Below are 23937 nucleotides of genomic sequence, written 5' to 3' on the forward strand. Positions count from 1 at the left end.
GAACACAGATAGATATATGGAAGGATAGATGGATTCCGAATACTTATCCCAGGTGTCCTTCTCCTCCACCACTGGGGGCACCAAATTTGTTGCAGAACTTATTGATCTTATACTACATTGCCGGGATAAGCCCAAGTTGGAAGAGTTTTTTCCACCGGCGGATGTGGATCTTATTCTGTCTATTCCTTTGGGATGCAGAGGAGTACATGATCGCTTAATTTCTCATTTCCATAAGCATGGTTTCTTTACCACTAACAGTGCATATTTTGTAGCTAGGGATGTGGCTCTTGGGAATGTACTCGCTCCACCGTTACCATCTGATCCTTTCCGGCCATCATGGAAGGATATTTGGTGTGCCAAGGTTCCGGGTAAAGTAGCGTTACATGCTTGGAGGCATTGTTCTGATGTGTTGCCTACAAGAACTGCTCTGAGTCGCAAAGGGTATATGGGTGACATGGGATGCCTGCTTTGTCTGAACCCAGTGGAGTCTACAGAACATCTTTTTGTGCAATGCTCGTATGCACAGGAGTTATGGGGGGCTGCCAATACTACTGTTGATTTTAATGGTAGTACGTGTATAAAAGAGTGGCTATTAAATTTGGCTTCAACGCAATCAAAAGACAGATTTGCAAAGAGCCTAGTCGTGCTATGGTCTATCCGGAATAATAGGAATTTGCAACTCTAGGAGGGTAAGCAACATCGCCCATCTGAGGCTGCCATGCTTAGTCTGGGGTGGCTGGAGGATTATAGAAAGACTCATGCTATGGAAAAACAACCACATACAAGCATGCCACAACGATGGGCCAAACTGGCGTTAGGGTGGATCAAATGCAATGTTGATGGTGCCTATTTGGCAGCGACGCGAGTGGCAACGTCAGGGGTTGTGCTTTAACGTGAGGATGAGAACTTTGTGGCAGCTGCAGCTAAGCCTTTAAGGTAGATCACATCCCCATTTCATGCAGAGTTGATGGCCTTACTGGAAGGGTTGAAATTAACAGAAACTTTGCATTATGAAAAGGCTATTTTTGAGTCGGATTGTTCGTTGTTGGTACAAGCAATTGGCAACCAAGTAGCTGATATTTCTAGCTTGGGTATATTAGTGGAAGAGGTCAGGGACTTCCAACGTCGAAAACAGGACTTCAAGGTGTACTATGTACCTCGGGAAGTTAATACTTTAGCTCATAGGCTTGCCAAGTATGCTTCGACTTCGTTAGAGGGTCAAGCATGGTTTGTTATTGCTCCCGATTTCATAAGGGACGCCATTCTAAGTGATTGTAATCACTATTGAATTTAATGAAATTTCATTTAAAAAAAAACAGTTGAATCTAGGACGAGTAGATCGAGGATGACCAAATGCCAATATATCAAATGGCCATTGCTTGGAATCATGGCAAGTGGTTTAGTGGATGCATTGGGTGCTTTCACGGGAACTTCAAGATGTGGAACCCTCATGTCCTACGTTCGAAGTCTGGGTTGGTATAGTGTTATTTATTGAATTATAAACGTGGTTAGGAAGCCTTTGGGATACGGCGAACAATCTAAAAAGAGGGTGTCAAAAAAAAAAAATGGTCATTGCTTGGGGGAGGAGGGGGTGATTAAATATGTTAACAAAACTGTTTTGGTTTGGTTTTTGTCGCAAATCCAACAAGCGAATACCTAATTTTTCTAATATAATTGACTCAAGATTAGTTCTTCTATGCATTTGTAAGTCTAAATCTAGTAAAGATACAAAGTAAACGAAATTATTAGACTGAATAATTGGACGGCGAGGACCTATTAGACTGAAATTATGACCTCAGGGACTTTTCAGATTAAATGAGAATGTCAGGGACTGAAACGAAAAAATAGTTAGAGTACAGGGACTAAACATAATTTAATCCTTTCTTATATTATGATATTGGAATTTGAATGATGTGTCACAGTTAACTCACTCAGTCAACTGATCTTTAATGTTGGAGAATATACAGATAAATAAGGTCGTCTCTGGTTTGGTACATTAAAAGAAGGCAAATGATTGTTGGCCTCAAATGCGGCCTAAGATTTGTAGTCTTAATCTTAGGTGTCATACCATATCACCTACACGCATCACATATTTGTCAAATCATACCATGTAATCTTGAAAAAAAAAGACCATTGTACTTACATGAGCATTTTCCAAGCATAATTAGCTAGAATGAGCCACGCTCATGCTACCGCCAGCGGTACCAATTACCACCAACGGTGTGACCTACGGAAGCACAGCCAAGCAGGCTACCGTCTGAGCCCCTGCTCACCCCCAGATCACCGCTGACGCGCCGCCACGCGCCTCGCCAAGATAGCATCAGAAGCTCCAGAAGCTGGGAACTTAAGCATGTCAGTCCCACATCGAAAACAAGGAAGAGGTCAGCCTCTTCCCAACCTATAAAAGGTTCTCTCCTCTCTCCTCATTAATTACGCATTTACTACTTACCTACTGTTACGTTGTCAACATAAATACATTGACTAACTTAGGCATCGGAGAAGAGAAGACCGCCCAGCGCGGTCTCCCTTTAACGCCCTCTGTATTTTACTTGACAGGTAGCGGGAGTATTGATCTGATCACAAGTAGCGGTCCGGTCCGCCCCTCGGACCAGCGTTAACCAAGGTTTAGCTACCACTAAACTTTAGACATTAACAACCATCTTATCCTTCTAAAATCTAATGGCTCTAAATTATTTTGGCTTTTTTTTTTCTTTTTTTCTTTTCATTACATTCACGCTTAGATTTAAACAACATTTTTTTTTTCCTTCAATCAAGAATAGAAAAAAAATTCATGTAATTCGATCAATACAGTAAAACCTCGATAAATGAATGTTCGATAAATTAATAATCATGATTAAATAATAAATTTCTCCACTCTTGACTTGGGACTAGTGTTTATTACCAAAAACCTCGCTAAATGCATAAGATAATAATTTTTCTAGACATCCTTAAAGACCCAACGAATATATAAAGTAATAATTGATGAAATAAATGAAAAAAAATGAAAAAAATATCGCAAAATATATTAATAATTGATGAAATACATAAAAGAAATAGTATATAATATTCAAAAAAAATTTAAGGACAAGAGAATTTGGGAGGATACTTGGCTGCTTTCATTAATAATAGGGGCCTCTTTATATAGAGGATTACAACTACAATATCTTGGAGTACAAGGAATCCTAATCAAACATTGATTAGGAGATGTAGAATATTCGACCCTATTACAATTAGAACAGGTAATCATGTTTGTTGTTGTTTCTGGTGGCTTTCTCCGGGTACCTCACACAGAATGCTATACCGTCTGGGGTATCGATGCACCTCCTAAATCCTGTACCAAGAACACACGCTTAGAGGGGTAAACCGTACCGGACGGTTTACACCTCTCCGATGCCTGAGTGAGAAGCTAATATAGGTGTATAGTAAGTAAATAGTAGACAAAGGAGTTATTACCCGTAAAAGGTGGTTGTGCTAATGCCTTTATACTCGAGCATGTGAAGGAAGTCTCCCCCATCTTCGATGTGGGACACTAGTTGTTCTTCTGATGCCATATCAGTCCTCCTGTGTGTAAATAGTTGGGCTGTGCTGGCCTTGCCCAGGGCCCTGGGTGCCCGGGGTGGCATCCCAAATGAGCCCCGCCATGGTGGGTCGTGAACCCGGCCCATGGCATAGTACATGGGAGTACCGATGGGGCCCGGCCGATAGTGCCAAACTTAGTTGAGACTTCCCTAGTATGTACAAGTCCCCCAAGTTCCCGTTCAAGATGTTTCTTGGGTGGGGACTTATTATTGTCTCGGAAGTTTGGCACTAGTGTGCCTATAGGGAGTCCCCCAAGTTCCCGTTCAAGGGATATCTTGAGCGGGTTACGCTGTAGGTAGCTAATCTACACGCTGCGATAGGGTGAGGGTTGAGCCTCCGGTACCCAATGGGGTAGAGAGGACTTGGCTCTGATACCCGATGGGGTAGAGGAAGTGAGCCTCCGGTACCCAATGGGGTAGAGGATGTGAGCCTCCGGTACCCAATGGGGTAGAGAGGACTTGGCTCTGATACCCGATGGGGTAGAGGAAGTGAGCATCCGGTACCCAATGGGGTAGAGGATGTGAGCCTCCGGTACCCAATGGGGTAGAGAGGACTTGGCTCTGATACCCGATGAGGTAGAGGAAGTGAGCATCCGGTACCCAAGGGGGAGAGGATGTGAGCCTCCGGTACCCAATGGGGTAGAGAGGACTTGGCTCTGATACCCGATGGGGTAGAGGAAGTGAGCCTCCGGTACCCAATGGGGCAGAGGATGTGAGCCTCCGGCACCCAATTGGGTAGAGAGGACTTGGCTCTGATGCCCGATGGGGTAGAGGAAGTGAGCCTCCGGTACCCAATGGGGTAGAGGGGACTTGGCTCTGATACCCGATGGGGTAGAGAGAGGACTTGGCTCTGGTACCCGATGGGGTAGAGGAAGTGAGCCTCGGGTACCCAATGGGGTAGAGAGGACTTGGCTCTGATACCCGATGGGGTAGAGGAAGTGAGCCTCCGGTACCCAATGGGGTAGAGGATGTGAGCCTTCGGTACCTAATGGGGTAGAGAGGACTTGGCTCTGATACCCGATGGGGTAGAGGAAGTGAGACTCGTGGTATCCAATGGGGTAGGCGGTGCATGTCAGCCACGTGGGGCAGACTGAGTGCAATAAATGCCCGTCCCCTCAACTGATGGTTTTCGAGACGTGGGACACGTGTAGTGATCTTGCGGTTGAGGTCTTTTCGTCTTCAACGGCCCTGATGCTTTGGAGATTGAATTTAAGAGGGAAACAGACTGTTTCCCTTCTCACTTTTTCCAAAATTCTGAGAATTTGCGAGTTTGCTTTTTTACCTTCTCTCTGTGTGCCTCTGTTGCTGTGAGGAGTGAAGACGAAAGCCTTGAGGTCCGATCACAGAGAAGGCCTTGGCCGGATTAGCGACTGCAGGAAAAGAGGTAAGAGAATGTGGTTTGGTTTTTGGTTTTTCTTGTGTGTTTCCGTTTAGCATGTTTTTTTTCTGTTTTTCTTGGGTTTTTTTGTGTTGCGTTTCTGGGTTTTTTCTGGGTTTTTGTTTGTTTGCGTTTCTGGGTTTCTCAGAATAAGCAATATGTGAAAGTGGGTAGGGATTGCTACGGGCGATTGGGTGTTTATGGACTTTGCTTGAATTTATGGGTTTTTTTTCTGGGTTTTTTGTTTGAAGTGGGGAGTGATCCGCGCTTCACCATGGTCTTAGATCTGGCTAGGCTAACCCTTGTGCTTCTGATTCCAGATACATCGAGTTTTGAAGTCCCCGGTATCGTAGTTAGGATGGAATCAGAAACCAAGGGTGGGGATGCGGGATCGTCGTACCAGTCCTCTGCCAGGCAAGCTGAAGTGGACATCGATCGGTACTTAGCGCAAGTAAGTCAATTAGCAGAGAATACCGGATCCTCGACTGGGGTGTTCTCGGAGAGCAGTGAGGAGTCCGACGAGGGTGAGAGCGAGGGAGGGTCGGCGGAGGCCCCGGTAGTCACAGTGGCAATTCCCGAGGGCATACCGAAGCCTAGGTATACACTTGCGGACGGGACCGTATGCGACGAACCCCGGAGAAGTATGACGATGAAGGAGATCATCGCCATGCGACTGAAGTGGGGAATACCGGATACAGTGGAGCTTAGGCCTCTCAAGGATGGAGAGATGGCCGCAAATCCTGCCCCGGGGTGGGTGGCGTTGCACGAGAACCAGTTCCACCAAGGATTATCGCTACCTCTGCCCCGGTGCCTACAGTATCTGCTGCGGATGCTGAACCTGTCACCGGGGCTGTTGACCCCGAATGCTATTCGTCAAATATACAGTATGTTGGCCATGTGGGACTTGTGCCAACAAGGGTGGCCTTCCGTAAATGAATTCCGCGCGGTGCACAGGGTCCTGTACTCGAGGAAGCTGTCCTGTGCGGGTACGGTGACATTTGCTGCTAGGGACTACGAACCACTAGTTACCGATATGCCCTCCTCGATGAGCAAAAGGTGGAGGAACAAAGTATTTCTAGCCGGGGGCCGGTGGCAAATCAAAAATAAGAAGTGGCAGTTGACCGGTACCTTCCAAGCCATCGGGGACCAGGCCTACAGTTTGTCTGAGGTAGAAAGGAAGAGGATAGCCCGGGTATATGCCGTTTGGAATGAGAAGGAGAGGAGCTCTTATAGATTCATCCGACACTCTATACTTTATAGGCTAGGACTAGGATGGCTTCCCGGTGAGGCTGAAAGGTTTTTTTTTGTTTTTTTTTTTTGTATGTCACCCTATCCTCTTTCCTTGACTAACTTCGAACTGATTGCAGTGAAAGCACCGAAGAGGAAACCCCGGAAAGGCAAAGAGGAGGACAAGATGGATGATAATCAGCTGATGGATATGTTGATGGGGCAAGGAGAAGACGCCCTTCACATTGAAGTCGACCTAGGGTCGAAAACTACGGGTCGGTCCGTTGAAGAGACCCTACTGGAGCTTACTGATGCGGGGTATGGGGAACCTAATCCTGAAGCTCCCGCGACCCAAGTCGTACAGCCGTCAGTTGCTGACGTCATTACCATTGCTGATACCGGAAAGGAAAAAGCATCGGCCTCTGTATCTATTTCCTCCCGCTCCACTGGGAGTGATGAGGCCTTGCTTCCAGGTGAGAAGAAGAGATCTCACAAGCATCGGCACCGAAGCGAGAAGCATGAGGTGACGTACACCGGCCGGGACGTTAAGGGATCCGGTGCTAAGAGACAGAAGAAGGATCACCCGGTACCTGAGTCGTCGCCTTCGCTTGCCCTGTTCTCTCCTGCCCTTCCCGTAATCCCCAAAAAGCCCATCAAGCAGCTGCTGAGTGAGTACGGGGTTGCTGATGAGAAGTTCGTGCGGGCCATGCTTAGTGACCTGAAGGATATTGATCTCGACCGGGTGCGGGCCAAAGACAATACTCCCAAAGAGAATCGCCGTATTGCCCGGGAATCCATGATGCGGGTACGAGTTTGCTTTACCCTTGTAGCCTTTTATTACTATATATACATTTTAATCGGTGCGCTTGCAGGCACTCTTCAATGTGTACGCGGTGGATGCCAGCGAGGAAGATACTCAACTGAAGGAGGAGGTTAGCAGTCTCTCCGGGCAGGTGAAGTATCTTCATGGCGAGAAGGCCAGGCTGGAGAAGGAGCGGGACTCCTTGAAGAAGAAGATTGAGTCTTTGACTCCCCTGGTTGCCGAGATGGACGCGGCCAAGCAGCGGATCGCGGAGCTTGAATCTGAAATCTCTGAGGCCCGGGAAGAGGTGAAAAGTGCCCGGGACTCCGAAAAAGAGGCTACGGAGTCTGCCACATCCTGGAAGGAGAAAGCAGACTACCTGGAGGAGCGTCTTCCCGCGGAGAAGTACGAGGCTGTAGAGGAGTACAAGGCCTCCGAAGAGCTCATTGCCATGCTGGCTGCTGCCCAAGACAAAGCTGTTATCATGAAGTTCAAGGAATGGGTGGCGGCCGGGTACTTGGACGAGGCCAAATTCAGGCGGGGCCTTCTTGAGAAGAAGAAGAAAGACAAGGATGCTGCGGCCAGGTCTGGTGCCGGTGGATCCCAGAGTACCGGTGGGGAGCAGTAATACTTGGATTCCTTTTTTTGTATATGTTTTTTTTTTTAGTAGAAGTTATCCTTGCCTTGAACAATGGCGTAATTCCTGTGCTTGGTAGTCCAGGCTTTTGTGGATTAATTTTTTTTTGAATTTGAATGGGAATTGGAAAGGAATTAAAATTTGCTAGGATTTTGTACCTTAAGCACTTACTTGCATCACTTATTACCGGAATAGAGTAACTGACAATAGCTATGTCCGGGCATGTCCGGGGTAGGTAAAAAAATGCTAGAAATGGTCTGAATAATTCATTTTTCCATTCAAATACCACATGGTGGTTAAATACAGAATGAGTACCCGATGGGTAGCTTGCCATAGCTGTATGGTCAAAAATCAAAAGCTAGGACAAGATGCTCCCGGAGCTACTTGTAATAGTACTGCAGGCGCTGGGTATTCCATGGATGCCGGGATACGACTCCGTCCATGTCCCGGATGAAAAAGGTTGCGGGGCCTACCTCTTCAATGATCTCGTAAGGGCCTGTCCAGGATGGATCCAGTCCCCGGGGCTCTGGGTAGACCTGCTTCATGACCCAGTCCCCCAACTTCAGTGTGCGGGATTGTACCTTGGCATCGTAGTAGCGAGCTATCCTCCTCTTGTTAGCCAAGTTATGCATGTGTGCCACATCCCTTCGTTCCTCTAGTAAATCGGCATCGAGTTGTAGGCCTTCCGAGTTGGTACCCGCATCGAAGTATTCGATCCGGGGACTCTGGACCTGTGTTTCAATAGGGAGTACCGCTTCTGTCCCGAAAGCCATGCAGAATGGGGTCTCTCCGGTGGCCTCTGTTGTCGTGGTCCTGATAGCCCACAACACCTCCGGGAGTTTAGCAGCCCAAAGACCCTTGGCATCGTCGAGCTTCTTTTTCAGTATCTTCTTGATGATCTTGTTGACAGCCTCGACCTGACCGTTGGTCTGGGGTTGGGCCGGGGATGCATATAGAATCCTGGTGCCCAGGTTCTCTGTGTAAGCCCTCAACTCATCATTGTCAAACTGGGTACCATTGTCCGTGATTATGGTGTCCGGGACTCCAAACCTGCAGTAGATGTTCTTCCACAGGAAATTTTTTACCTTTTCCGTGGTGATGGCGACAAGAGGTTCTGCTTCAACCCACTTTGTTTGATAGTCCACAGCGACGATGGCGTATTTGAATTGTCCCACTGCTGTGGGAAGTTTACCAATCAAGTCCAAACCCCACTGACAGAACGGCCACGGTGCCAGGAGGATGGAAAGAGCAATGGGCGGTGCCCTTGGGATATTTGCATACATTTGGCACTTGTGGCAAGAACTGGATATTGTTTGGGCTAGGGCCGACATGGTTGGCCAGAAATATCCTGCCCTTAGGGTCTTGTGTGCAAGAGATCGGGCTCCGGCATGGTTACCGCATACACCAGCATGTATGTCCTTCATTATTTTGTGACCTTCCTCCGGTGTTACACACCTCAGACTGGGGAAGCAGTGGCCTCTCCGGTATAACTTGCCATTCATGATCGTGTATCGAGCTGACCTTAACTGCAGTCTTCTGGCCTCGACCTTATCATCCGGTGCCAGGCCGTCGATCATGTATTTCAAAATTGGGTCCATCCACGAAGCTGTGTGATCCACAGCGAATATTTCTGACACAGTTTTAGAAGTGCTAGGTCTCTCGAGTATTTCGACTTTAGTGGCTCCATAGGTAGGACTTGGGGAAGTTGATGCAAGCTTAGCAAGGGCGTCTGCCTTGTCGTTTTCTGCCCTCGGTATTTGGGTAAAAATGTAGGAGGTAAATCTCTGCACTAATGCCCGAGCCAGAGCCTGGTAAGAGGACATGTGGGGTTCCTTTGCCTCGAAGTTACCGCTGACCTGGTTTACGACTAACTGGGAATCACTGAAAATACTAAGGTGCTGCACCCCTAGTTCCCGGGCGATCTGCAGACCTGCTATGAGTGCCTCGTACTCTGCGGTGTTGTTGGATGCCTTGAAGGCAAATTTGAGGGCGTACTCGTAGACTTGATCGTCCGGGCTAATTAGCAGGATACCGGCTCCACTTGTTTTCTTGTTGGATGCGCCATCAACATATAATCGCCAAGTGCTTGGCGGAGGCGGATCCGGGGCTAGTGGTTCAGGTGATTCTAGGGAAGGGTTATGGGAGGGAATCGCCTCAGAAATAAAATCTGCCGCTGCCTGGCCCTTGATAGCTGTCCGGGGTTGGTACTTGATATCGAACTCTCCCAGCTCGATGGCCCATTTAATTAACCTGCCCGATGTCTCTGGTTTCTGCAAAACCTGCCTCAGCGGGTGATTAGTGAAAACGGTGATTGAATGTGCTTGGAAGTAATGCCTAAGCTTCCGGGCCGATACCAGGAGGGCCAGTGCTATTTTTTCAATGTCCGGGTACCTGGATTCTGCACCAGTGTACCCCTTTCCAGCATAGTACACCGGGTACTCGCAATCGGAGTCCTTCCTAATCAGAGCTGAGCTTACAGCCGTTGAAGATGCCGCCAGATATATGTAGAGCATTTCTCCTGGAACAGGTTTGTAAAGTAGAGGTACCGCTGATAAGTACGCCTTCAAGCCAATAAAAGCAGTCTCGTGCTCAGCTGTCCAGGCTATTACCTCGACGTGCTGGGTTTTTAGTAGTTTGAAGAAAGGAGTACACTTGTCCGTCAGCCTGGAGATGAACCTTGACAGGGCGGCCACCTTGCCTGTAAGAGATTGGACCTCGTTCCGGTAGGTTGGGGATACCATGTCTAATATAGCCTGCACCTTCTCCGGGTTGGCCTCGATCCCCCTGTGGCTAATGATGTACCCAAGAAACTTTCCTACCTCGACCCCGAAGATGCACTTCTGCGGGTTAAGCCGCATACCATTGTGTAATATGATGGTGAAGACGATTGACAAGTTGGTTACGTGGTCCTCCGGAGTTAAACTTTTTACCAGCATATCGTCCACGTAAACTTCCATGATAGTACCGATAACCTCCTCAAACATAGAGTTGACGAGTCGCTGATAAGTGGCACCTGCGTTCTTTAATCCGAAAGGCATGACCTGGTAACAATAGAGACCCTTGTCTGTGGTGAAGGCAGTGTGCTCCTCGTCTGCCGGGTTCATTCGAATTTGGTTGTACCCGCTGAACGCATCCATGAAACTGAGTAACCGGTACCCAGCAGTGGAGTCGATTAGTTGGTCAATTCGCGGGAGCGGGAAGCTATCCTTGGGGCATGCCCGGTTGAGGTTTGTGTAGTCCACACACATGCGCCATGATCCCTGAGATTTCTTTGGCACCATGACCACGTTGGCTAACCATCGGGGATACGTGACTTCCCTGACAAAGTTGATGGCCATCAACTTCTTTACTTCAGCCTGGATAGCCCGGTACTTATCGTGTGTGAAGGCCCTTCTCTTTTGTCTTACCGGTGCTGAATAAGGGACAATACTAAGATTGTGCGTGGCTATCTCCATTGGTATACCGGGCATGTCCTCATATGACCAGGCGAATGCAGATGAGTTTGAGCGGAGGAACGAGATCAACCTTTCCCTGATAACCGGAGACAGCTTAGTACCTATCTTAACAGTCCTGTCCGGGAACTGCTCTGATAGCACCACCTCCTCAATGTCCTCTACGGCACCGGGCCGTTCTTCGTCTGAATCGGTATCGTCCCTGGGATCCTCGTACCTATCCGTCAGAGGGTTAGTAGCCACGGGCAACATCTCAGACTTTCCCCTACCGCGAGATACGGTCAATGAATAGCATTTCCTCGCTGCGGCCTGGTCACCTCGGATCGTAGCAATGCCGACCGGGGTTGGCACTTTCATCATCAGCATGTGACCTGCAATGAAGGTTTTCAGACGCCAAAGTGCCGGTCGGCCTAGGATAGCATTATAAGATGAGACGCAGTCCACCACGATGAACTCTGTTTTGATGGTTGAACAATTTGGGCTTTCGCCTACCGTGATCGATAGGTAATCTGATCCGAGTGGTTGGACGATATCCCCTGAAAAGCTAATGAGGGGCTCATTATCCTGCAACAGCTTGGCTCTCCCTCTGTTCAAAGCTTTGTACGCATCGCGAAATAATACGCTAACTGAGGCCCCGGTGTCCACGAGCACCCGGGACATTATATAATGGTCCATTTGGAGCGTGATTAAGAAGGGATCATCATGGGGCATTTTCAGATCGGCTTCCTCCTCCTGCAGGAATGTCACCGATGTCCATCCGGTACCACCGTCTTGCCGCGGGGCCTTGTGGAAGTTGAAAACTTCCGGATGACCGAAACTAGAATTTCGCCTCTTCCTCTGGGGATGAAATTCCTTCGGGCCCCCACCGTGGATCGTGAAGATTTGGCCGTACACGTCCACCGCTCCTATCTCCTTAGCAGACAGGTACCGTTGAAGCTTGCCCCTCTGGATAAGGGACTCGATAGTATTTTTTAAAGCAACACAGAGATTGGTATTGTGTCCGGCATCCTCGTGATAAGTGCAGAACTTTCCGGTATCTTGCTGGGTAAGTTTACTCTTCGGGAACTTCCTTGGGGGTGGGCCCGGTATCTCATCCTTACTTTCGTTCCAAATAGTCTCGTATGAAGCGTTAAGGATTGTGAACACCTCATACCGGGGGGGTGGTGGGGTTCGCGGGGCCTGTTGTACCCCTGGCTCCCGCTGATGGTGAGTGGTCCCATAACTGTTAGTCCTGGACGAGGACTCTTTGCTTCTTTTGCCCGAGGTATGGGGTGACCTGTCATGACTATGGGCCCACTCCCTCTTTCGTGGCTCATCCCTGACAGTTGAAGCCGGGGTTGGCACCCTTAGCTCTGGTCTGGGGGTATCCCCGTAGGTTTCGAATTCGGCCTGGGCGTGTCTGATGGCAGTGGCCATCAGCTCGTCGTAGTTGGCTGGAGGATTATGGTTAATCCCATAGAGAAATTCTCCGCGCCTTAAGCCTCTCCTGAAAGCCAGCTCGGCCAGTTCCTTATTAAGGTCTCGGCACTTGGCGGTAGCCGCCTGCCACCGATTTACAAAAGACTTCAAAGTTTCATTCTCTCCCTGCTGGACCTTTAACAGGCCCTTTGGTGTGTGTATCCCATCGGTGCGTAAGATGAATCGAGCTACAAACTTGTCAGCTAACTCCTTGAAGTTCCCTACAGAACCGACCGGCAGTTCGTAGAACCAACTCAAAGCTTCCCCTGACAAGGTTTCCTGGAACATATTACAACACACCTCATCCGTATATCCCTTGGCGCTTGTTTGCGAGCGGAAGGCCTGTAGATGCTGATAGGGGTCTCCAACCCCCGTGTAGTCAATCTTCAGTGGCTTCGACATATCCGCTCGAATGGCTCCTCTGACCTGTTGGGTGAAAGGACCCGGGCGGTCCTCGTAGGTGGCCAGGGCCCTCCAGGTGTCCCTGTTTTCTGTGGCTTGCACCCTTGCCTGCAGAGCGTGCAAAGAGTTGCTCATTTGCACAAGTAATGCCGTGTTTGCGTCGGTTACCGGGGGATATTCGGTACTGGCTGTGGTAACGGTGGTGGTGGTAGATGCCTCAAGCTTTCCGGGAATAACTCTACCGGTACTTGGATTACCCGCTGGGCAGCGTTCACGCCTGTTGCTGGTTGGGATGCCCTAGCCAGGGCCTGGGTGAGCGCCTCGTTGTGCTGGTGCCTCCGGTCCAGTGCTCGGGCCAGCGCTGTGTTTTCATCTTCCAGATCCTGCATCTTCTGTTGCGTAAGGCGGTTTGTTTCCCTATCGGTACTCTGTTGTTCCCGATCGATCCTGGATTGTTCCCTGAAGGCTGCTATCTCCGCCCGCATGGATTCCAATTCCGATACCGGAGACACTTGGTCCGGGACATGCGGGTCCAAGGATCCGAGACCATGAATTTCTTCAACACCTGGCGCTTCTGCTGATGAAGTACCCGGAGAGAATATCAGTGCCCGGGTGACACTTCTACCCTCTCCTGCCGTTCCTTCCGGCTCAGTCATGACAAGGCCCCTATCTGGCGCGCCAATGTTTCTGGTGGCTTTCTCCGGGTACCTCACACAGAATGCTATACTGTCTGGGGTACCGATGCACCTCCTAAATCCTGTACCAAGAACACACGCTTAGAGGGGTAAACCGTACCGGACGGTTTACACCTCTCCGATGCCTGAGTGAGAAGCTAATATAGGTGTATAGTAAGTAAATAGTAGACAAAGGAGTTATTACCCGTAAAAGGTGGTTGTGCTAATGCCTTTATACTCGAGCATGTGAAGGAAGTCTCCCCCATCTTCGATGTGGGACACTAGTTGTTCTTCTGATGCCATATCAGTCCTCCTGTGTGTAAATAGTTGGGCTGTGCTGGCCTTGCCCAGGGCCCTGGGTGCCCGGGGTGGCATCCCAAATGAGCCCCGCCATGGTGGGTCGTGAACCCGGCCCATGGCATAGTACATGGGAGTACCGATGGGGCCCGGCCGATAGTGCCAAACTTAGTTGAGACTTCCCTAGTATGTACAGTTGTAAACTTGTTAGTTAGATATAGCTTTGCGTTAACGCGACACCATTGGACTGGTGTAAAGAATATCTTTCAATACCTAAAGGGTACGATGGCTATGGACATATTCTATCCATACAGAGAGAAAACGATGGATGACATGATGAATTCGGACCCATCATACGTCGAAAGTGTCGCCGCTGCCGGCTGGCGTCCCCTTACTCCTTACCAAAAATCAAACGATGTTTTGGTAGATTTTTTCTGATGCTGGGAACCTCTCTGACTCGTATAAAGATCGTTCCCAAACTGGTTAAGTATTTACCATGAGAAACACCGTGATATCTTGGAGGTCTACCACAAAGACCCTTGTCTCTACATCTTCGAATCATGTAGAGATTATAACTCTTCCCGAAGCAGTTCATGATTTATATGTTTAAGATCCATAATTATGCATATTTGAAGTACTTATGGTTTGAAGTCTACCACAGATGAACCTACGAGCATTTATGAGGATATTTGGCTTGCATTGAACAAATGAAACAATGCTACATCAAAGGCGACAATACAAGCATATATCGCCTAAGTTCTTCTACAATCAGTAACAACAAACTCTCCTTAAGATCAAAGTGAACCAAGTTCGATCTGAGGACAATGTGGCAGATTTAATTTATTCATTAAGTCTTTGCCTAAATCTACTTTCAAGAAACATGTGCAAAGTGTTAGTCTACGAAAATTATCTTCCACGATCGTAGTCATCAAGGGGAGACACATACATTAAGGATGTCTATATGTTCTGATCTCAAAATGTAAAGGGTGTGTACTTCCCCTTCGACTGAGGTTATTTTTGCCCCACTGGGTTTTTGTTACTCAGCAAGATTTTTAACAAGGCAACATGAGAAACACCACCATTTGGACGGTATAAGGGAGAGTGTTGAAGGAAACCCAATTTATGTGTGTCTGGCCTAAACATGATTATTTGTTCTAGTTGTAATAGGATAGAATATTCTAGATCTCTGTTTGATTAGGATTCCTTGTACTCTAAGATATTGTAGGGGTGGGCATTTGAACCCGAAATCCCGTACCCGAACCCGTCCCATCCCATCCTGAGCAATATGGGACGGGATCATTAATTTTTTTTTTTAGTGATCGGCATGGTCTCATCATGTCCGAAGTACTTCGGGATTAGATTGGGATTGTAATTTCAATCCCGAGCTCATCCCGTCCCATCCCGAAATAATTATATTTATAATTAAAATTAAAATTTTAATATGTGTAAATTTTTGATAGGCTGTTTGTGATAATTTTTAATATTTATATTTGGCAATTACTCAATTTTCTTGACTTATTTGAACTTCTTTCAAGTTTTGTAAAGCCATAAGGTTTGGATTGATGATTTTTGTATGGATATTGCTCACATATGTTGGTGTTTGATTATTTTGAACTTTGAATGATCATTATGATTTGATGCTAAGTTGAAATATACATATTACATTTTAAAAATGTTAAAATGGGCTGATCCCGAATGAATCCAAATGAACCTGAAACCAAAAGGGACGGGACAGGATCAATTTTTGAAAAAAGCAATCCCATCCCGTTGATAGAATTGTGTTTGGGTTTGGGATTATGGTCATCCCGGACCATCCTGTCCCGGCAGGGCCGGAACCAAGATTTGACAACAGAGGGGTTCCAAAATATAATTGACAAATAATGATATCATTTAATGAATTAATTTACAAGGACAGATAATCTCAGCCACAAAAGACAAAGAAGAAAACAATAATTACTTGTAATTACATTTCCATACTCAGATTACTCTTTATATTGCATGAGTTTCTTTCCTAGCTTCATACATGATTATATATATATAATCAATGCATAGTCTGGAAACTTGAAGGGGGTCTGGACCCCCCCAAGACCCAAACGTAGTTCCGCCGCTGTGTCCCATGCTCACTCCTAAGATATTGTAGATGTAATCCTCTATATAAAGAGGCTCATATTATCAATGAAAGTATCCAAATATTCTCCCAGATTCTCTTGTCTTTAAACAAAGAACTGTTTTAGGGAATCAAAATTGGGAGAGAAATAGCTATGTCTTTCATTGATAACATGAGTCTTTTTATATAGAGGATTACAAGCATAGAATCAGAGTCTTACAAGAAAACATAATCGTACAATGATTGGATATCTACAAAGATATCTCTGAGAATATCTGTAAGAATAACCCTATTACAACTTAGACAAGTAATTAGAGTTCGGGCCAGACACACAATTCAGATATATTTGAACACTCCCCCTTGTGTCGCCCAAACGTGGTGCTTCTCTCGTTGCCTTGTCAAAAACCTTGCCGAGTAACAAAAAGCATGTAGGACAAAAATAGCCTCGGTCGAAGGAGAAAAATAGTACAATACACCCTTCACGTTTCGAGACCAAACATGTAGACATCTCCCCCTGATGTCTGTACCTCCCCCTGATGACTACGATCATGGGAGTTCGGATAACTTCCACAAATTAATGCTTGCAACATGTTTCTCGAACGTGGATTTAGGCAGTGACTTAGCAAACAAGTCTGCCACATTGTCCTCAGATCGAACCTAGTTCACTCTGATCTTGAGGAGCTTTTGTTGTTGCTGATTGTAGAAGAATTTGGGTGATATGTGCTTGGTGTTGTCGCCTTTAATGTAGCTTTGCTTCATTTGTTCAATGCAAGCAGCATTATCCTCATAAATGCTTGTAGGGTCGTCTGTGGTAGACTTCAAACCACAATTGCTTCGAACATGAGTAATTATGGATTTAAGCCATATACATTTTCGAACCGTTTCGTGAAGAGCAATAATCTCTGCATAGTTCGAAGAAGTAGCGATAAGGGTTTGTTTTGTAGACCTCCAAGATATCGCGGTCTTACCCATGGTGAACAGATAACCAATTTGGGAACGACCTTTGTATGGGTCAGAGAGGTACCCAGCATAAGCAAAACCTTCCAAAACACTAATGTCATTTTGGGATGGGGAGAAGGAACGCAGGCCACTGTTGATGGCGTCCCTGACATTTGATGGGTCTGAATCCATCATCTCTTTGTAGGGATAGAACAAGCCCATATCAATCTTACCACTTAGGTATCGAAAGATATCTTTAACACCAGTCCAATGGCGTTGTGTTGGCGCAGAGCTATATCTAGCTAACAAGTTCATGGAAAATGAGATGTGTGGTCTTATGCATTTAGCTAAGTACAATAATGCGCCTATTGAACTTAAGTAGGGCACTTCTGCCTCTAGCACATCTTCGTCATCATCCTTTGGACAGAATTTTGGATCAAAACTACGGACGACCATTAGGGTGCTTGAAGGCTTAACTTTGTCAGTATTGAAACGCCTAAGCGTGTTTTGGGAATAAGCTGATTGATGAATCAGGATACCATCTTCACGGTGCTCAAGTTCCGAACAGAAGTAAAACCGTGTTCTCCCAAGGTCCTTCATCTCAAACTCGGATTTTAAGTACTCAGCGGTTTCCCTTAACTCTTTAAGGGTGCCAATTATGTTCATGTCATCAACATAGACCACTACTATAGGGAATCCGGAACTTGTTCTCTTTATGAAAACACATGGGCATAGATCATTGTTAACATATCCGTTCCCAGTCAAGTATTCACTTAGACGGTTATACCACATCCGTCCGGATTGCTTCAATCCATATAGTGAGCGTTTCAACCTTATTGCAAACGCGCTCCGTGGTTTGGAGCCACTTGACTTGGGTAACTGAAGTCCATCCGGGACCTTCATGTATATTTCTATATCTAGATCCCCATATAGATAAGCAGTAACCACATCCATGAGCTGGATGTTCAGTTTTCAGAAACTACCAAACTGACAAGGTAGCGGAACGTAATGACTTCTATTACTAGAGAATATGTCTCCTCGTAGTCGATTCCAGGGCGTTGTGAGAAGCCTTGCACTGCAAGGCGAGCTTTGTACCTTACAATCTCGTATCTCTCATTACGCTTTCTAATGAATACCCATTTATGGCCAACTGGCTTGGTGTTGGGCGATATTGGCACAACTGGCCCAAATACCTTTCTTTTCGCTAGAGAATCAAGTTATGCCTGGATTGCTTCTTTCCATTTTGGCCAATCAGCTCTACGTTGGCATTCATCAATGGAGCGTGGTTCGATGTCATCGGTCTCAATAATCTCACGCGCTACTGAATACGCTAATACATCATCAATGATGATGGAACTTCTTTCCCACGTCTCATGTACACCAGTGTAATTCACAGAGATCTCTACGTTCTCAGGGATAGGTTCTAACATTGAGGCATCCCCCAACGATGTCTCTTGGACATAACCATAATCCGGAACATTCTCATGGGACGAGTTTTGAGTATTGATGATCAAATGATTTTCTTGTGCCTCATTCGCTCTCTTTCTAGGGTGAGTATCCTTCGAACCAATCGGTCTACCTCGCGGAACCTGCGGCTATAGACGCCACATCACTGCCAATTTGGGTAGTAGCACCATCTCTTAGTACCTCAGGAGCGGTGTTACGTCTAGTATTTGGGATATCAATCCTTACAGGCTTATTTGCAGCAGGTATATGTGATCTCGTCACTTTAGCAATATCAGAAAACGTATCAGGTAGAGTATCTGCTACTCTCTGAAGCTCGATAATTCTTCGCACTTCAAGTTCGAACTGTGCGGTATGGGGATCGAGATGAGACATAGTGGGGACAGACCACGACAATTCATGTCGTTCTTGCTGAACATTTATGTTCTTATCTCCCCCTAACGACGGGAAGACTGTCTCATCAAAGTGACAATCCTCAAATCTAGTGGTAAAGAGATCGCTTGTCAAGGGTTCCAGGTAGCGGACGATAGTTGGAGCCTCGTATCCAACATATATGCACATTCGTCTCTGTGGACCCATCTTAGTACGCTGTGGCAGCGTAATAGACACATAGATGGCACACCCAAAGATGCGTAAGTAAGAGATATCAGGTTCATACCTAGTCACTAGGTGTAACGCAGAATAAGGTTGGGTGGTAGTGGGTCCTAGACGAATTAGCGTAGCTGCATGCAGGATTGCATATCCCCAAGCGGAAACAAGGAGATTGGCGTGCATAATCAATGTCCGAACTATCATTTGTATGAGTTTAATGGCGGCTTCTGCGAGACCATTTAGGGTATGTACATGATGAATTAGATGCTCAACATCAATCCTCAGTGACATGCAATAGTCATCGAATATTTTTGATCTAAACTCCCTAGCATTATCAAGTCGAATTGACTTAATAGGATGGTCCGGGTAGTGAGCCCGTAGACAGATAATCTGGGCTAGGAATTTAGCATATGCAGCATTTCTAGTGGATAATAGCGCGACATGTGACCAGCATGTTGATACATCAACCAACACCATAAAATATTTAAAAGGTCCGCAAGGTGGTTGAATTGGTCCACAGATATCCCCTTGGATTCTTTACAAGAATGGAATGAGTATTTTTTGATCCTTTACGTAGGACCGTCTCGGTCCTAATTTCCCTAAGGAACAGGCTTTGCAAAATGAGCGAGGGGGCTTAGAAGCAACCAATGAGGATTTTGGTTGGTCCTAAGCGTCTGAAGCGCTATTAGAAGCAAAATTGGTGACTACACCATCTACTATGGCACCATGACCATGGGAAACACCCTCCATGGCGTCATGGCCATGGGAGACGCCAACCATGGCGTCATCAGAGGAGACAACGGCGGCGCCAGAGGTAGTGGCGGTGGCGGTCACACTTAATCCTGGAATCAATTTTTGATTCTTGCTTCGTTTCGCTTGAAAGAATGGATGTTCGTGTGAAGCCTGAAGTATACGGATCATCATATCATGACCATGATGTCCTAGTCGGTCATGCCAAAGCCAATATGTGTCAGAATCCAAGAGATCTTCTCTTATCACATAAATTCCACTAGATTGACACATGAGCTTCTCGAAGATGCGCTTCCATCTACAATGATTAGAGGTAATGCAAAGGAACTCTTTTATGTTCTTTGTATGAGTTTCCGCATGGAATCCGTTGGCTCTGATATCCTTGAAGCTCAATTTATAAGGTTCGATTTTCCTTAAGAGTGTAGAGAGCTTCTGTGATTGTTAATGCTTAAGATTTGGTGGTAGCCAAGTCTTTACTAACGCTGGTCCGAGGGGCGGACCGCTACTTGTGATATTCAGAGCTTCCGCTACCTGTCAAGTAAAATACAGAGGGCGTCAGAGGGAGACCACGTCGGGCGGTCTTCTCTTCTCCGATGCCTAAGTTAGTCAATGTTTTTATGTTGACAAAGTAACAGTAGGTAAGTAGTAAATGCGTAATTAATGAGGAGAGAGGAGAAAACCTTTTATGGGTGAGGAGGGAGCTGATCTTCTCCATGTTTTCGATGTGGGACTGACATGCTTCAGTTCCCAGCTTCTGGAGCTTCTGATGCTATCTTGGCGCGGCGCGTGGCGGCGCGTCAGCGGTGAACTGGGGGTAAGCCGGGGCTCAGGCGGTAGCCTGCTTGGCTGTGTTCCCGTAGGTCACTCCTTTGGCAGGTTTTGGTACCACTTGCGGTAGCATGAGCGCGGCTCATTATAGCTAATTATGCTTGCAAATGCCTATGTAAGTACAAGTCTCCCAAGTCCCCAGTCAAGGAGGGCAATCTTGGTTGGGGAGTTGCCTAGCGGTTCGAAGCGTTACTTCCGCTAGACTTGCAAAAGCATAATTAGCGTCAGTGTGTTGTCAACCATGGACTTACTGAGCAAATGCTTTATACCCTTTCGGGTGGGCCCCTGTTAGGCCCCCCAGGGAGTCCCCCACTCCCCGGCTAAGATAGACCTCCGTTTGGCTGGTGTATTGTTTGTTGAGGGGAGCTGCGCTGAGCAGAGGGTGTTGGGTAGCGAGCCCAAGCTTTGATACCCAAGTGGCGGGGGTCAACGTGCCTGATCAGGGCCGTCGAAGACTGTGTTGACGTGTCCCCTTACTTGTCCCGGAGGACCATGGTTTGACTGCAACGCCGCGTGGCGGTCGTTGTTCGAGTGAGGCGTTGCCTCAGAAATCGCTGTTGGCGGGAGTCCATCCGCTGATAGTGGGTGGCCACCAATGTCGCCAGGATATTCCTGGCGGTAGCCCAGTGAATGGTGTTTCACTCAGCGGAGATTGTTTGCAAGATGGAAGGGGAGAAGTTCCGCTAGCGGAGTTGCGCTTAGCGGAGACCGTCTTGCTAGCGAAATGAAGGAGAAGTTCCGCTAGCGGAGTTGCGCTTAGCGGATACTGTCGCTCGCGAGATGAGGGAGAAGTTCCGCTAGCAGAGTTGTGCTTAGCGGAGACTGTCTCACTCGCGAGATGAGGGAGAAGTTCCGCTAGCAGAGTTGCGTTTAGCGGAGACTGTCTCGCTCGCGAGATGAGGGAGAAGTTCCGCTAGCAGAGTTGCGCTTAGCGGAGACTGTCGCTCGTAACAGTTAGTATGCCTGCCTTGTGGATAGTTACTTCGTACAGACGCTTAGTTTGAAGGCATCCAACACGTGGCTGATATGTATTGGGTTAGTGTGTGGAACAACGTCCCCGCAGCACGCTCGTCTCCTCGCCATTAATGTGAGTAATTATTGATTTTGTAACCGAGGCGACGCCTCGGTTAATCCGGGGAGTTAGTGCGTTCGTGGGGCACGTGTACGGCCGTGGTGCGATGTCATTTTTCAGCGGACGGCCTAGATTGGTTTGATGTTGACATAAAAGAGAGGGAAACTGAGTAGTTTGACACTTCACACTTTGAGCTGATATTGTCGTCGTCGTCAAGCTTTGCTCTGAGATCCGAGGAGGAGATCCTACAATTTCATGAAGTTATCGATCGTTGAAGGGCGAAGGCCTCTTGAAGCGAAGACGAGCATCCACGAGCACGCCGGAGTTTCCATCTTTAAGGTTGGTATTCTGAATCTCGTCCCTGTTTCATTGGATTTTCTTTGTTTGTCAGTTTCTGGTTTTGATATTTCGAAGTGGTTTCTGTCTTTCCCTGGTGTATGCAAGGGTCTTGAATTGTGTTTTGGGGTAGGTTTTAGGTGTTTGACAGAGGGTTGGGGTTTCTTGCCTTGCTAGATGGTCGAATCTGGGTTTTAGTGTCGATGCGTTTTGTTCTTGTTTTGACACTTTCTGGGATTTCTGGGTATGGGTGTTCTTGATGTTCTTGGATGAAAATTGACGTAGGGATAGCTTAGATCTTGTGTGAACTGACTGGTTTGGGTTTTAGGGTTTGTGATGGCTAGCGTCGTAGAGGTCTCGAGCAGTGAGGATTCCGGGTCTGACGTGTCGTTCAGCGTGGCGGATAGGGTATTTATTGACTCATTGCGTCCGTCTGCCCATGCAGGAACCTCACTGTCGGACCCGTTGGATATCGAGCCGCTACAGACAATACCTTGGGAGGTAGCAATGGGTCGTGCCGGGCGTGTAGAGGGCTCTAGGGAGGGGGAGGAAGCTGCCGCCCGCAATAGGCGCGAAGAGCGGTTAGCGAGCAATAGCTACGCTAGCGGTTCTGCTGACGGGGGAGAGGATGGCGTTGGAGAGATAGAATTCGCTTGGGTTCTAAGTGATGGTACAGCAGTTGATGAGGCGGGAGGGCCGATGACTGTGGCCGCCGTGAACCGTCTGAAGCGGGTGTTCCGCCTGCCCGGAGTGGTGAAGTTGCGTCCGCCGATCGCTGATGAGAAGGCCTTCATTCTGCCAGTGGGGTACGCTGCCGTGCATAAGGCGATCTTCAGCCAGGGGGTGACATTTCCCCTTCTGCCAAACCTACAAATCTTAGTTTGCGAGTTTGGTATCGCCTTTGGGCAAGTATGCCCTAATATGTGGTGGTTGCTCATGGCGCTCAACTCGCTATGGCGCTCAACTCACTATAGCGCTTATCCGGTTGCGAGGGTCCAACCGTGGCGGAGGTGCTACACTTCTACGAGTTGGTATATGTGAAGCGCCAAGACTGAATTTGAGCCGACGCCATGGGCCGCCCAAGTTAATCGAGAATTTGAAGGATTCCATGTCTCCCTGGCGGGGGACCTTCTGTGTTGCTACCGCTGGATGGGAATATCAGGTGGGGGATAATGTTGGGGAGCCGACATTTAGGATTAAGTCGGAGTTCCAACCTATCCGAGGTTGTCGCTAGGTTCCGCAAAATTTAGTTGCTAACCTTGTTTGTATGAGATGCCGTTGTACCTTGTTCTCACTCTTATTTCGTGGTTTTTTGCAGCGGGCCTGCGTTACAACTTGACGCACGAGGAAGAGTGCCGCGTGGCGAGGATTAGAGGTTGTTGGCAGAACCGCAACCTGCTTGACCTTCGGCTTCTCATCGGTTGGGAACTGTTGGTCGATCAACAGTTGACACGCTCCCTTGGTAAGTGACTTCCACTGATCCCTGCCATAGCTTTTATTTTGTATCAGGCTAACCTGTTGTTTTTGTAGACTCTCCGCCGGGTAACAAAGCGAGCCGCGACGCTTTTGCCAAAGCGATGGACCGTGCCGAGATAAATGATTTTCTTGAGAGTATGTACGCCGCTGGGTTGGCGGCTCAGCAGACGACGGTGAATCCACAGACGTTGGCGGTGAGCCAGTCTAAAACCCCAATGGTGCTGCCGATGCCGCACCACTCTCATCTCGGGGCCGACGGTCTGCCAATCGCTCAAGCTGGAACTGGCGGAGATCTCAGTGTTGCCGGCGGGAGCAAGGCTCCGACTGCGCCTGCGCAGTTGAAAGAAAAAGTGCCCGCCAATTGGCGCGGGTCCCAGAAGGAGAGGGCGGTGCCCACGAAGGCACCAGCTACCATTGCGGGGTTGGAGCCGCAGATGGCAACGAGGCCTATCGCCGCTGGCACTACACG

The sequence above is a fragment of the Rosa rugosa genome, chromosome 1, assembly GCF_958449725.1.
Source record: "Rosa rugosa chromosome 1, drRosRugo1.1, whole genome shotgun sequence".
Taxonomy (NCBI): Eukaryota; Viridiplantae; Streptophyta; class Magnoliopsida; order Rosales; family Rosaceae; genus Rosa; species Rosa rugosa.